We start from the raw sequence: 16,340 nt of genomic DNA, 5'->3' as shown, positions 1-16,340 counted from the left end.
CCTCCGCCTCAGATTGTTTCCTCTGTGCTAAAGCATGGCTTCCTGGATCCTCCACTTCTTGCTCACCCGGCCTCCTGCTCCTCTGTCGTGGAGAGGGGAAGTGCCTGTGATGAAGATGGGCCTGTAATGGGATAGTCCACTGGGCTCTCAGTCAGATAAAGTGATTTTTCTACCATCTTATGAAAAAAGCCATTCTATTTCTGGAACATGAGTGTGGAAGACAATGCCTGGGCTTTCTCCTGCTCTCTCTCTCTCACTTTCTCTCTCATCCACACTCTCTCTCCCACTTTCTGTCTCTCTCATCCTCCATCTCCTCTCTCTGTCTGCCAAACTTTTATACCGGCTCTCATCAGCTGCAGCTGTGGTGCACTCTGTCTCGATTTCTCCTCCTGGAGAAGTGGTGAATTGTGTCGTCTGCAGCCACTAACAGCCAACAGCTGCTTTAGCCCGCTGCAGAGGGAGGACAATGTGGAACTGATTTTCAGCGAGAGAGAGAAATAAATAAACAATGTACAAAAAACAATACCTCAACCAACACACAGCTTATGCAAATTGGGAACATGTGTTTGTAGATCGATAAGCCATGCTTGTGCATGAAAAGTCTAGAGTGACCGCTTTACACAGAGATGTATGTTACCACGAGCAGTTCTTTATCTGCAAGATGTTGGCCTACACATCTGTTTGTAAAAAAAATAAAAAGATGTTAAACCCACTCAATATGATGAAATGCATAAACTATTTGTTGTTGAGTTGTGACATTAATCTCCCTAGATCTGGGGAGTGTTAGTGGATAAGACACCAGCTGTACCGGGAGTTGAAAAGTTTTACTCATTGTGGTGGGAGGAGGGTCAAACTGTCAGTAGGTCAAAGGTCAGATAAAAAAGGGAAAAAAAGACAATGCAACAATGGCAGATCTACACACATTTAATGAACATGTCTGTTAATGCCTCAACAACATAACCCAAATTCTTTAAAATAGCCCAACAACCGTGGCTTTCGTGAACTAACACTCGCACTTGACTTTTTTCCCTACTTGCACTGACGTTACTGATAGCTAATTTATTGAGGAAAAATGTACTTACTATCACTGAGATATATGGTTGTCCCGCCTAGCTATCTTAAGATGAACGCACTAGCTGTAAGTCGCTCTGGATAACAGCGTCTGCTATATAAAATAAACATCTAAACGTAGATATTTGGATTGCATTGGTTTCAAACTGAACATCTATAATTTGGGTTGAAGCCTTGAGACCTTTTGGTTTTTTTCTTGACCCAATGTAAAAGTCCAAAACTCTGCGTTTGTCAGTGTGTCATAATCTGCTATTAGCATTGGTAGAAATGTTAATGCTCAGAGGCTCATCGCCCCCAGAGAATGGCTTTCTATCACATGCTCACATTCTTTTAAAAGGGAAATGGAGGATGAATTTTGCCCCTAAAGGCTGTATCACAACGGCTTTTTATCCTAAATGGCTCTGGGGATTGTTATCTGTGGGAAGTGTGCCCTGCCTCCGTCGTGTTCAATCAAGTGTCCACTTAGTTGTGTCTGGGAGTAATTGTTCCCAAGTGGGCCACACACTGACCTGTTAATGTCGGCGTTGACCCTCTAACCTTGTCAGCACGTCTTAGGGAGGAGTTTAAATCATGTGGATCTCCTTCTTGCCTTTGCGCTGCCTGGGCAAGTGGGTGTCGGTGCTGATAGACCACTCTCTTATAATTGTCCCCAGCAGCATGGGTCAGTCAGGGGTGCTCCCCAAGCCCTGCTCGTATTAGATGAGGTACTGGGAGTGCTGTGACTTAATGGGTCAAGCCATTGATCCGATCCAGCCACAATGTTCTGTCTCTACAGTCAGATGAAGCCCTGCTAGCTACCTAATGACTCTCAGAGTTGCAGGCTCTGTTGACTGTGTTCGACATAGACAGGATTCTGAGGCAACCAAACGCTATTGAAGACATGCTATTCGGTCCCATCTATAATGTTTCGGTATTTTGCCAATGGGTTTCTTATTTGTGTGTGATTTGACATCCCGTTGACTGTGGTGTCCTCTGTGTATTAGATATTGATGAGGTAGAGTAGGTGGAGTAGGTTGTCCTTGTCCCCATCCAGTCTGATGTTTCATGAACCTGGGTAGAACAAAGACCTTTGCCAAAAGTTTGTTGTCAGTTCGGTTGGAAACATGACACACAAATAAGTAACAAACTACACTGAGCAAAAATATGAACGCAACATATAAAGTGTTGGTCCCATGTTTCATGAGCTGAAATAAAATATGCAAAAAAGCTGATATATCTCAAATTTTGTGCACGAATTTGTTTACATCCCTGTTAGTGAGCATTTCTCCTATGGCCAAGATAATCCATCCACCTGACAGGTGTGGCATATCAAGAAGCTGATTAAACAACATGATTATTACACAGGTGCACCTTGTGCTGGGGACAACAAAAGGCCACTCTAAATGCCACATGTTGTTTTAGTAAAATTTGGCAGTACATCCAACCAGCCGCACAACCACAAACCATGTGTATGGCGTTGTGTGGGTGAGCGGTTTGCTAATGTCAAAGTTGTGAACAGAGTGCCCCATGGTGGTGGTGGGGTTAAGGTATGGGCAGGGACAAGCTACAGACAACAAACTGAATTGCATTTTATCGATAGCAATTTGAATGCATAAAAATACAATGATGAGATCCTGAGGCCCATTGTGAGGCCCTTTGTTCCTCAGGTACCAACAGATGCATATTTGTATTTCCAGTCATGTGAAATCCATAGATTATGGCCTAATACATTTATTTCAGTTCACTGATTTCCTCATATGACCTGTAAACTCAGTAAAATCTTTGATATTGTTGCATGTTGCATTTATATTTTTGTTCAGTATATTTTAAAGTGTCTGGTTACGAGTTCCTTTTGAAACTGACAAGGACTGTAATTTGGGTCAAAAGGAGAGATTAAAACCACATGTTTCTAAAGCTGAAGGTTGTGTGTTGAGCAGCTGCTGTGTGGAAGTCCACAATTGAAGAATAACTTAGCTGTTGTATCTGTCTATTTGATGTTGCCGCTGTGAAAATGACTGTGAAGATATCGTACTGTATCTTACAGGGCTTGGTTGTTTGTTTCATTTTATGGATGGAAAGCAGTAGCACATCTTTAAACCAAACCATCACTTTTTAAGTGCTCATTTTCGAAGTGAAATAAAAGTGGGGTACCTCATTTCAAAATTGAAGTACTTTTAATCTTTCTTCAGATCTCTTATACGAGACCATAAATCCAATCTCTTTCGAATGATCTCATCAACTCTTACCATTGTAAATTCTGCATGGTGGTACTCTTTTCCCAAGTCTTTCCTTTTGAGCAAAGTGGAGCCACCATGCTGCAGCCATAGATTCAGATGGGTGAAGCCGGTCTATTGGGATAAACATATTTTTGGCAGTCATTTACAATTCAGCAGACACTCTTATTCAGAGCAATTTAGGGTTAAGTGCCTAACTCAAGGGCACATCGACAGATTTTTCACTGAGTCTGCTCAGGGATTCAAACTAGCATCCTTTTGGTTACTGGCTCAACACTATTAACCACTAATCTACCTGCCGCCCTATAATGACAGGCATGCAGACGGGTAATCAGAAGGGTCTTATCAGGGGCCGTTCAGAGGCTGATGGCGGGCAGAGGAATGTGATCTGGCTGTGGAAACAACGCCGCGTTAAAAGGGTTAGCCAAATTCCACACTCATGAATTATGAGGCAGGCCTGGGGTTTGTTGTGGATGGTTTGGGGCCTCTACACACTAGTGCTGTACAGAGAGAGAGTCAGAGTTATATATTTGGTATTTTGGCACTGTCTCTCATAGACAAGCTCAATTAATGGTTCTTGATCTCCGTCTTCTGTTCTGCCGATGGGGAAAAAAATATGCATTATACACTCATGCCATAAACAGATAGGTCTAAAGATATAGATAGAACGACACACGCTCGAACGCACATCCAGGTCACCCGTGATACAAGTCAGTATTCAACGTTCATCCATTTCTGATGATGTCTGAAGATTACATAGAAACCGGCCACTAGTTTTTGCCTAGGGTGTTGTGGACGGGGATGGTGGATAAGTTGCAAGGTCGAATCCAGCGATAGAAAGTTGGGTTTGAGATTTTTGTTTTAAGCCTATCCCAAACCTTAACCATTCTGAGTTAATGCCTAACTTTAAGATTTTGGAGTTAATGCCTTAACTTAACCTTAAACATTTAAGAAATTCAAGTTTGAGAAACATGAATAAACTTTGAATTCTGACGTGAAACTGTGAGAGCTAGTTGCACACACACACAGAGACAGACAGACAGACAGTCTTATGAATTAATACTTCAACAAGTACAGCATGTAAAGAGGCCAATATTATCTAGTATTGATTTTAGGTCTGTCGATGACCAAGTTCACAATTGTAATTTTGGAACTGACTGAATTTTCAGAATGGTGTTCAGAAAATGGCCTTGCAAAATCCAGATTACTTTCAGACAGAGCTCACACACAATGGTGCAGGTTTATAGGTCAATATGTCACTGAGAACATACAGCGTTCCGGGGGAGTCAGATTTCTGTGGTTGTACACATTGTTATTTTGTTAACGCTGACATTTACATCAGCAGCATCATCACCGCATTATGCAATTGTGAGATAGTGTTAAATATTAGTCATACTAATCTGTCTTTGTAAAGATGAAAACAGTGAGATGACTATGTATTAAGGCCAGGAGATGACAACTGGAATCAGTGCGTCATAACGCATGTAAAATATGTGTGGTTGTAGCTGATCACGTTTAATTTTCCCTCTGATAATGCCACTCCTGTTGATGTGGGTTAAGTGAACTGAGTTTTGTCTTGAAGGGATACAGCTTTTGTCAGAATGTACTTTTCGTAGCAGGTTTAGGAGAACTAACGCAGCAGGTTAGGATAATTAATGTAGAAAGGTGAAGGTTAAGATTTAAAATCTAATTTTAAGAAGATACTTTGTAGAAATAGGCAGGGTTTAGACAAAATTATGACTTTGGTAACTAGTGACAACCCTCTCTTCTGTCCTTCTCATACCTAAATAGTGTCATCTGTGAACTCCTGATGGTCCCGCCTCTGAAGACCCTGAGCTGAATTTTCATTGGAAGAATGGAACGCCAGTCTTTCCTACACAAGTGAACACGGTATATGCACTTCCTTACTCTTATCTACTTCAGATGTCAGTTTTATTCCAAATGTTCTCTGCCTCTGTGAACTAGAAGACTGCAGCATAGTGAGATTTAACTTGTTAGGCTAATTAGCATCTTATTATAATTAGGTTAAACTAGATACCAACACATATTCAAAAGTATTTTCATGAACTGTTAATTGTTCAGGCTAATAATTGAAAACTATTTTATTTGACCAAATTGCATTATGACTTTGAATAATGAAACAACTAATCGGAATGTCTTACAAATAATGTGTCGGCTAAATTTATCAAGAACTTTGTTGAAAATATGATGTTCCTATTTTATTCAAATTAGCAAGTTTTAATTGAATACTTTGATGCATTTCGGAAAATATTACTACTTACAGTTGAAGTGGGAAATTTACGTACACCTTAGCCAAATACAGTTAAACTCAGTTTTTCACAATTCCTGACATTTAATCCTAGTAAAAAGTCCCTGTTTTAGGTCAGTTAGGACCACTTTATTTTAAGAATGTGAAATGTCAGAATAATAGTAGAGAGAATGATTTATTTCAGCTTTTATTTCTGTCATCACATTCCCAGTGGGTCAGAAGTTTACATACACTCAATTAGTATTTGGTAGCATTGCTTTTAAATTGTTTAACTTGGCTCAAATGTTTTGGGTAGCTTTCCACAAGCTCTCCAAAATAAGTTGGGTGAATTTTGTCCCATTCCTCCTGACAGAGCTGGTGTAACTGAGTCAGGTTTGTAGGCCTCCTTGCTCGCACATGCGTTTTCAGTTCTGCCCACAAATTTTCTGTAGGCTTGAGGTCAGGGCTTTGTGATTGCCACTCCAATACCTTGAATTTGTTGTCCTTAAGCCATTTTGCCACAACTTTGGAAGTATGCTTGGGGTCATTGACCATTTGGAAGACCCATTTTGTCATGCTCGTTGAAGGAAGGATCGGACCAAGGGGCAGCGTGGTAGGGCGTACATCTTTCTTTATGAACACTGAAAAAACAACAAAATACAAACGAAACGTAAAGTTTAGTATTGCTAAACAGCACAGTACCAAAACAAGATCCCACAAACTACAGATGGGAAAGGCTGCCTAAGTATGATCTCCAATCAGAGACAACGATAGACAGCTGCCTTTAATTGGGAACCATTCCCGGCCAACAAAGAAATAGAAAACATAGATTGCCCACCCTAGTCACACCCTGACCTAACCAAATAGAGAATAAAAAGGCTCTCTACGGTCAGGGTGTGACACATTTGCAACCAAGCTTTAACTTCCTGACTGATATCCTGAGATGTTGCTTCAACATATCCACATATTTTCCTACCTCATGATGCCATCTATTTTGTGAAGTGCACCAGTCCCTCCTGCAGCAAAGCACCCCCACAACATGATGCTGCCACCCCTGTGCTTTACGGTTTGGATGGTGTTCTTCGGCTTGCAAGCCTCCCCTTTTTCCTCCAAAAATAACAATGGTCATTATGACCTAACAGTTCTATTTTTGTTTCATCAGAACAGAGGACATTTCTCCAAAAAAGTACGATCTTTGTCCCCATGTGCAGTTGCAAACCGTAGTCTGTCTTTTTTATGGTGATTTTGGAGCAGTGACTTCTTCCTTGCCGAGCGTACTTTCCGGTTATGTCGATATAGGACTTGTTTTACTGTGGATATAGATACTTTTGTACCTGTTTCCTCAAGTATCTTCACAGGGTCCTTTGCTGTTGTTCTGGGATTGAGTTGCCCTTTTTGCACCAAAGTACGTTCATCTCTAGGAGACAGAACGCGTCTCCTTCCAGAGCGGTATGACGGCTGCGTGGTCCCATGGTGTTTATACTTACGTACTATTGTTTGTACAGATGAACTTGGTACCTTCAGGCGTTTGGAAATTGCTCCCAAGGATGAACCAGACTTGTGGAAGTCTCCAATTTTTTTTCTGAGGTCTTGGCTGATTTCTTTTGATTTTCCCATGATGTCAAGCAACGAGGCTCTGATTTTGAAGGTAGGCCTTGAAATACATCCACAGGTACACCTCCAATTGACTCAAATGATTTCAATTAGCCTATCAGAAGCTTCTAAAGCCATGAAATCATTTTCTGAAATTTTCCAAGCTGTTTAAAGGCACAGTCGAGTTAGTGTATGTAACCTTCTGACCCACTGGAATTGTGATACTGTAAATTATAAGTGAAATAATCTGTCTGTAAACAGTTGTTGGAAAAATTACTTGTGTCATGCACATAGCAGATGTCCTAACCGACTTGCTAAAACTATAGTTTGTTAACAAGAAATTTGTGGAGTGGTTGAAAAACTAGTTTTGATGTCTCCAACCTAAGTGTATGTAAACTTCCGACTTCAACTGTATGTATGGAGTTTTAATGTAAATGTAAATCTTGAATAGTGACTTTAATTAGACATTATGCTAAACATGTGGTGTTTTTGTTGTTTTACCAATTGTGTTTTGAAGAAGTTTTAGGGTTAGATTTCTAACATTAAATTTGAAAATGCAGAACATGTATTTCACAAACATCTACAGAATACCACCATATAGATGGCAGCCTTTCATTTTTTTGACCTTATCATTCTAAATGATCACCTTATGTCATATTGGCCAATTCAATGAAAAGTAGCAATCAAAACAAAAGATATCACTTCACTCCCTAAATGATGCATAGTACTCCGGTCGTAGCAGCGTCGGCAGCTTTGTTTATGACAATCCTTTGTTTTTAATATCTTTGGCATTCTCTCCCTGTCCCTCTCCCCTGTCTGCAGTGGGTGCTCTGATTGGCTGAATACTTTCTGCACTGTTGTCTGGCTGGCTGCCAGCGCCTGCCTTGCCCCTGATCAGAAGTGAACGTGACATTTGTGCGGAGGTAATGGAATCTGTGTGCAATTAAATCTCAGACTGTGAAGAAGAGTCTATCGCCCCCCCCCCCCCTCACTCCCCCATCCCATCAGCAGGGGGGGTGGCGGTGATGATGAAACCGTCCCAGCAGGCCCCTCTCCTCGCCTTGCCACTCCGCCTCTCTTTCTCAATCTCTATGTCAGGATGCGTTTTTTAAACTTCTCTGTGCCTGTGCCTTGGTCTCTGCCCAACAATTCATTACAGCAAACGTCAATTAAAATTCTCCCCAAATATTGTTGGAGAATTAAATTTCAATTATACAAATGACATTAGAGGAAGACAACATTAACATTGGTTTAATGAATTATACTCTAGGTGACAGTTGTTATTTAGTGGCAGTGCATTGTGGGCCTCTTCCACATGTTTTGATGTAAATGTGAAATGGAGTATAGAGGGAGAGGGAGGGAGGGAGAGAGAGAGAGAGAGAGAGAGAGACTGGTTTAGGGAGGAGTGGAAATAGGGAGAGCGGACACATGCATGGATGGGAGGAGAAGAAGGGCACATCTCTCCATCTATCTACCCTTCTCCTCTGCTGTGCCGCTACACTTAACGCCTCATTTGTGGTCTCTGTGGCCAATGGCTTGAGTCAGTGATCTGTTGCCATAAAATACTGTTCTCTCTCTGTGCTGAGGGTGCACTTGTTCATGGCTAATACCACAGAGCTCCTCTATGGCAGGTCTGAAACCTAATGGGTTTGTATCCTCATTAAGATCACCCATAAACATAAAAGGATTTCCATTGTGGTTGAGACCGGTTAGACACAGGCATACCGGGCTGGGCAGACACACATTTTCCTTTAACTTCTTGAAAAGGAGTTCCTATCTGAGTTCCTTGTCCTCAGTGGGTAGACTGGGAGAGAGGTAGGATTTCCAGGTCAAGGTCTTCTGAGCCTCCTCCCACCCACTGTCCCTCACACCCTCTCCGGCTGCAGGCTGGGGGGCAGGGCTCAATCTGCTGGCCCAGAGGGAGGTCACTCTTCTGGCCCTGATACAGACTGCAGTTTCCACACTCGCACACAGTCACTGGATCGCAACAGTCACTTTTCCTTTAATATGTTGCCCATATGTAAGGGCAATATATAAGGAACACATATTTAGAGAAATAATGGATATAATACATTTATCCTCTATTTCCTTTCTCTGTAGGTTTGCTTTCAAATGCATAGTCAACAGTTGCTGTTTTGTGAAATGATCACAATCATCTGTGAATTTTGATTTATCCCACAATGCCAGTCAGTATTGACCTTTAATTTATGACTTATTTGTTTAGCTCTGCTTTTCTTTGTCATAATGAATCATTTATGTCAAGTACGACATGCATAAAGGAGTATTGTCTTAGAAAATACTAATGTCACTCAGGTCCTTTTCTCTCAGCAACTGAAGGTTAATTTAAACTAACAGTCAACTGAACCTCTCCATTTCCTTGTGGCCCTATGAAAACTATGGGTCACACTGAATGCCACCGGGTCCTGCTTTATTCACTAACATCCTGCTTAACAAGTAGACCTCCTATTCCTCACAGCTCAGTTAGTGTTTTTCTCTGTTGCAGATGTTTCTCCCTAGTCATGTGATAGAGAGGAGACGGGTTTTGCTCAGGGAAAGAGAGAGTGAGTCCTCATTGCTCTAGTGTCATTCTAATGGCAAATTAGATCAGTTTGACAGATAGACACAGAAAATTGTTTTAATTGTATAATTATCTGTGGTTAGTGGAAAACTACTGTGATGTGGTTAAAGGCCAGGGAAGAGTGCCGTTTAGCCTTTATGTGCTCATTTTGTCACTGAACAGGAAATGAACAACAACTACGAATCCTCAGGATATAGGGCTCCCTCTCACACACACATACACAAACATACGGACATACTGTATGCATACACTCTCCCAAACAACGCCCTTGGGCAGGCCGAGGCGTGCTCAGTGAGACGTTACCATTATAGTCATGTGTCTGCTCCACAGGCGTGGACTGAACACTGTGTGGTGAAGCCTGTAGCCACCTGACTGGGATGGCAGAACTTAACACACATTTAACAGCAGCTCAACATACGGCCCACTAAAAGCTACTGCCACTGTAGAGAGCAGGCGGGCCTCATCAGATCAGTAACCTAATCACCGCTCAACCGATCAACCGATTCCTGATAAGATGTCAAAATACTCGGCCATGGATCCAGATGGAGCTAAACACTGCATTTAGATCACTCACTCACTCAGTGTGTTGTGGTCCTGCATAGCATTATACCTATGGAGTGGATTGTTTCACGTTCTTGGCTTTACCACTGATTTGTGTGGAAATAATGATGTACCTCTCCTGTTGTCTCTCTGCTGCTGTCCTGTCTTCCCTCTATGTTGAGGAGTGATGACATAAGACCACAGTTGAAAAGTCAAATTGGGCAAAACTACTTCAGATTTTGTATAGAAGTAACTGAATGGCATATTTTGTATTCCACTGTTTTCTTGCAATCGAAATAGTGCATAACCATAAAGATTTAAAATAGTTGTCAAAAACTGTCAGGCGTCACCAGAAAATGGGTCATTGTAAGACACTTTCAGCTATCCATAATTTTGCACACGTCTTTTCAAGTCAAGTATTCATACCCCTTGACTTATTACATGCAGCCTGAATTCAAATTTGATTAAATATATGTTTTTCTCTCACCAGTCTACACACAATACCCCATAATGACAAAGTGAAAACAGGTTTTTAGAAATTTTAGTAAATGTATTGAAAATGAAATACAGAAATATCTTGTATTATATAAGTATTCACATCCCTGAGTCAATACTTTGTAGAAGCACCTTTTGCAGAGATTACAGCTGTGAGTTTTTCTGGGTAAGTCTATAAGAGCTTTCCACACCTGGATTGTGCAACATTTGGCCATTATTATTTTTTAAATTATTTAAGTCAAAACTGTAACTCACCCACTCACTGTCTTCTTGATAAGCAGCTCCAGTGTATATTTTGCCTTGTGTTTTAGGTTATTGTCCTGCTGAAAGGTGAATTCATCTCCTAGTGTCTGGTGGAAAGCATACTGAACCAGGTTTTCCTCTAGGATTTTGACTGTGCTTAGCTCCATTATTTTTATTTTTTTACCTGAAAACTATTCAGTCCTTAATGAATACAAGCATACCCATAACATGACGCAGCCACAACTATGCTTGAAAATATGAGTGGTACTCAGTAAGGTGTTGTATTGGATTTGCCCCAAACATAAGACTTTGTATTCTGGGCAAAAAGTGAATTGCTTTGCCACATTTTTTGCAGAATTACTCTATTGCTTTGTTGCAAACAAGACTGGCATATATATATATATATATATATATATATATATATATATATATATTAGAGGTCGACCGATTATGATTTTTCAACGCCGATACCGATACCGATTATTGGAGGACCAAAAAAAAGCCGATACCGATTAATCAGCCGATTTTTATTTATTTATTTGTAATAATGACAATTACAACAATAGTGAATGAACACTTATTTTAACTTAATATAATACATCAATAAAAATCTATTTAGCCTCAAGTAAATAAGGAAACATGTTCAATTTGGTTTAAATAATGCAAAAACAAAGTGTTGGAGAAGTAAAAGTGCAATATGTGCAATGTAAAAAAGCTAACGTTTGAGTTCCTTGCTCAGAACATGAGAACATATAAAAGTTGGTGGTTCCTTTTAATATGAGACTTCAATATTCCAAGGTAAGAGGTTTTAGGTTGTAGTTAATATAGTATTTTTAGGACTATTTCTCTCTATACTATTTGTATTCCATATACAGTACCTTTGACTATTGGATGTTCTTATAGGCACTATAGTATTGCCAGTGTAACAGTATAGCTTCCGTCCCTCTCCTCGCCCCTACCTGGGCTCCTAACAGGAACACATCGACAACTGCCACACTCGAAGCAGCGTTACCCATCGCTCCACAAAAGCCGCGGCCCTTGCAGAGCAAGGGGAATAACTACTCCAAGTCTCAGAGCGAGTGACGTTTGAAACGCTATTAGTGCGCACCCCGCTAACTAGCTAGCCATTTCACATCGGTTACACCAGCCATTAGGCTGATAGGCTTGAAGTCATAAACAGCACTGTGATTGCGATGAGCTGCTGGCAAAACGCATTAAAGTGCTGTTTGAATGAATGCTTACGAGCCTGCTGCTGCTCAGTCAGACTGCTCTATCAAATCATAGACTTAGTTATAACATGATAACACACAGAAATACAAGCCTTTGGTCATTAATATGGTCGAATCCGGAAACTATCATTTAAAAAACAAAACGTTTATTATTTCAGTAAAATACGGAACCGTTCGGTATTTTATCTAACGGGTGGCATCCCTAAGTCTAAATATTCTTGTTACGTTGCACAACCTTCAATGTTATGTCATAATTATGTAAAATCTGGCAAATTAGACAGCCCAAACTGTTACATATACCCTGACTCTGCGTGCAATGAACACAAGAGAAGTGACACAATTTCACCTGATTAATATTGCCTGGTAACCTGGATTTCTTTTAGCTAAATATGCAGGTTTAAAAATATATACTTCTGTGTACTGATTTTTAGAAAGGCATTGATGTTCATGGTTAGGTACAGTCGTCCAACGATTGTGCTTTTTTCGCAAATGCGCTTTTGTTAAATCATCCCCCAGCGTTGCATCGAATATATGCAACGCAGGACTAGCTAGATAAACTAGTAATATCATCAACCATGTTTAGTTATAACTAGTGATTAGGATTGATTGATTGTTTTTTATAAGACAAGTTTAATGCTAGCTAGCAACTTACCTTGGCTTCTACTGCATTCGCGTAACAGTCTCCTTGTGGAGTGCAACGAGAGGCAGGTGGTTATAGCGTTGGACTAGTTAACTGTAAGGTTGCAAGATTGGATCCTCCGAGCTGATAAGGTGAAAATCTGTCGTTCTGCCCCTGAACAAAGCAGTTAACCCACCGTTCCTAGGCCGTCTTTGAAAATAAGAATGTGTTCTTAACTGACTTGCCTAGTTAAATAAAGGTATAACAAATGTAGAAATCTGCAACATCGGCGCCCAAAACTACCGATTTCCAATTATGAAAACTTGAAATCGGCCCTAATTAATCGGTCATTCCGATTAATCGGTCAACCTCTAATATATATTTATATAATATTTGTATTCTGCACAGGCTTCCTTCTTTTCACTCTATCAATTAGGTTAGTATTGTGGAGTATCTACAATGTTGTTGATCCATTCTCAGTTTTCTCCTATCACAGCCATAGAACTCTGTAACTGTTTTAAAGTCACCATTGGCCTCATGGTGAAATCCCTGAGTGGTTTCCTTCTTCTCCGGCAATTGAGTTGGAAGGAGGCCTGCATCGTTGTAGTGACTGGGTGTATTGATACGCCATCGAAGTGTAATTAATAACTTCACCATGCTCAAAGGGATATTTAATGTTTGCTTTTTTATTTTTATTAATCTACCAATAGCTGCCCTTTTTTGCGAGGTATTGGAAAACATCCCTGGTCTTTGTGGTAGAAATTCACTGCTCGACTGAGGGACCTTACAGATAATTGTATGTGTGGGGTACAGAGATGATGTAGTCATTCAAATATCATGTTAAACCCTGTTATTGTACACAGAGTCCATGCAACGTATTATGTGACTTTTTAAACAAAATTCCACTTTGACATTATGGGGTATGGTGTGTAGGCCAGTGACAAAAAAATCTAAATGTGTTACATTTGAAATTCAGGCTGTAACTCAACAAAATGTTGAAAAATTCAAGGGGTGTGAATACTTTCTGAAGGCACTGTAGATAAACACGATATTTTTCAAGTAGATGTTTTATATTTTCTTGTGTACCCCACTGTTATGTAATGTGTTGAGTTCATCATCATGAAGTATGAGCTGCCTTATAACACCCCTTCAGTTTGTAAGATAATCAAGCGTTTAGCCTGTCTGCAGTTCAATAGAGAGCAATTTGTCAACGATGAGCTTGTTGTCATGTCTCCGTTGTTGCCTCTGTCATACTCTGTTGTTCAGCTGTAGATCTGATAATGCTTAGGGGATTAGCAGGTAGTAAGGCAGTCAGCTGGCCCTGTGCTGCTGTACACTACAGGCTCTCTAGGCTACTACAGGAGCCATGTGTTTGGTCTCAAGTGTCTGCGCCGGGTGCTTCACAAATGGTCCGAGTTGCACCTAATGGTGACTTGCCGGCTTTATGGCCGCCACCTCCCCATGGATGATGCGGTAATGAAGGATGACAGGAAGGGCTAGGGGTCCGGGACAGACCCCGGGCAGCTGGCGGAGCAGGAGAATAGGAAGCACCGCCGCCGAGGCGAAACTGCAGCGAGAAGCAAATTAAAGCTCATATCTGCCATCTCCCTCGCCTCTCTGCGCTTTCCTGTTTGGACTTGAAGGTGATTGGAGCCGAGGCAATGACAGTTGACGGAAGCCGTGTGAGGAGAGAGTATTTATTTACAGTGAGACACGGTGATGCTTGTTCAGGATGCGGTTTTACACAGGATGTGCCTCCCTGCCCCTCCCACAATTCCCCAGGTTTGATCATCTCACAAACGAGTGTGAGGCGGGTGCTGGGAGACCCCTGTTCCAGGCAGACTGCATTGTGTAAGAGGCTGGGAGGCTGAGCCTGGAGGCTGGGAGGCTAAAAGCTGGGACAGACCCAGCAGCACTCACTCAGCACGACTTCCTGCCCGGCCTCGGGAGGTAGGAACAAGGTCAGCACAGGTCACTGGGAAAGGGAGTGGGAAACTTAAAGAGTGTGTGCCGAGAAACAGATAGAGAGAATGTGTGTGTGTGTGTGTGTGTGTCTGTGTGTGTGTGTGTGTGTGTGTGTGTGTGTGTGTGTGTGTGTATGTACACCCTGCCAGGAATTCGTTTTCACTTGGCTTGTAAAATGGGAGGGAAGGGGTGTCAGAGGTGTAAATCTCCGTAATTACTTTGTACTGTATGGCGTAGTTACTGTGTAATTATCAGTGTCTTCACCCTACAATACAGTAGCCCCTTTACTGAAAGTAAAAGGTGTGTGTTTGTGTGTGTGTCTACTGTTACACTTAATTGATTCAATTACATATCTGGTGGACCTGCCAATCTTGAATACATTTCCTCTAATCGAGCAACAGAATTTTCACACACATTGACTTTCTCCTGCCTTAGTCCTGTTGTCCACACCTACCATGTTTCATGTTGGTACTAGTCCTCACACACCACATTTCATGTTGGTACTAGTCCACACCCAACATGTTGGTACTAGTCCACACACACCATGTTTCATGTTGGTACTAGTCCACACCCACCATGTTTCATGTTGGTACTTGTCCACACACACCACACGTTTCATGTTGGTACTAGTCCTCACACACCACATTTCATGTTGGTACTAGTCCTCACACACCACGTTTCATGTTGGTATTAGTCCTCACACACCACATTTCATGTTGGTACTATTCCTCACACACCACGTTTCATGTTGGTACTAGTCCTCACACACCACATTTCATGTTGGTACTAGTCTTCACACACCACGTTTCATGTTGGTATTAGTCCTCAAACACCACATTTCATGGTGGTACTAGTCCTCATACACCACGTTTCATGTTGGTACTAGTCCTCACACACCACGTTTCATGTTGGTACTAGTCCTTACACACCACATTTCATGTTGGTACTAGTCCTCACACACCATGTTTCATGTTGGTTTTAGTCCACACCCACCACGTTTTGCGTTGGTACTAGTCCACACACACCACGTTTCAAAGGCAGTTTTTATTACGGCAGGACACCAGGGCAAACTCAGGAGAACCTGCCACTTAAATAAAATGCACATCTGTTGAGAGTGTGCAAAGTGATAAACCATCCAGTCTCCAGGCAGCATTGTGTTAATACACCTAAGTAGCTCACTAAACCTCCTTAGCATTTTGCAGTCAATTGAGTCTCTTTGAAATTGCAGTATTGCTCATTTTTATTGTACGATTTCATTGTCAGTGATGTTTTGAAGTCATTCTCAATGCTTCTCATTGATATTAGTAAATAAAAGGAACAGTTGTCATTGAGAAAGGGAGGCAGGCTTTATCTTCAAAACAGCTTAAAACAGTGATATTGAACTAGAATGAGTGAGGGAGCTCTTGAACATTGGCATCATTCCTGATAGTATATAAGGTCAATGGCTTTAATGAGGCTTACAAATACAAAGAGATATTGTATCTCTGTTTTGTTCATGGATCACTTGTCTAAGTAGTGCGATATTATACTGACCGCCTCATGCTTC

At 41.2% G+C, this 16,340-nt stretch overlaps 1 protein-coding gene across 18 annotated transcripts in view; it reads left to right on the top strand.

Moving 5' to 3' along the window:
* foxp1b (forkhead box P1b) overlaps window positions 1-16,340 on the top strand; it is a 232,673-nt gene that overhangs the window by 23,856 nt on the left and 192,477 nt on the right. For 12 of the 18 annotated variants that reach the window (XM_090206160.1, XM_090206157.1, XM_090206152.1 and 9 more), the window contains exons 2-3: window positions 5,076-5,174; window positions 7,948-8,048. The gene's annotated coding sequence lies outside the window, so the exon portion shown is untranslated. The remainder of the gene's footprint in view (window positions 1-5,075; window positions 5,175-7,947; window positions 8,049-16,340) is intronic. The other 6 variants (XM_090206154.1, XM_090206153.1, XM_090206144.1 and 3 more) reach the window with 1 other exon arrangement.

This window comes from Oncorhynchus mykiss, chromosome 17 (assembly GCF_057628025.1).
Source record: "Oncorhynchus mykiss isolate SJ-2025 chromosome 17, ASM5762802v1, whole genome shotgun sequence".
Lineage (NCBI taxonomy): Eukaryota > Metazoa > Chordata > Actinopteri > Salmoniformes > Salmonidae > Oncorhynchus > Oncorhynchus mykiss.
Note: the sequence above shows the minus strand (reverse complement) of the source record. Positions and strands in the feature narration are given on the sequence as shown.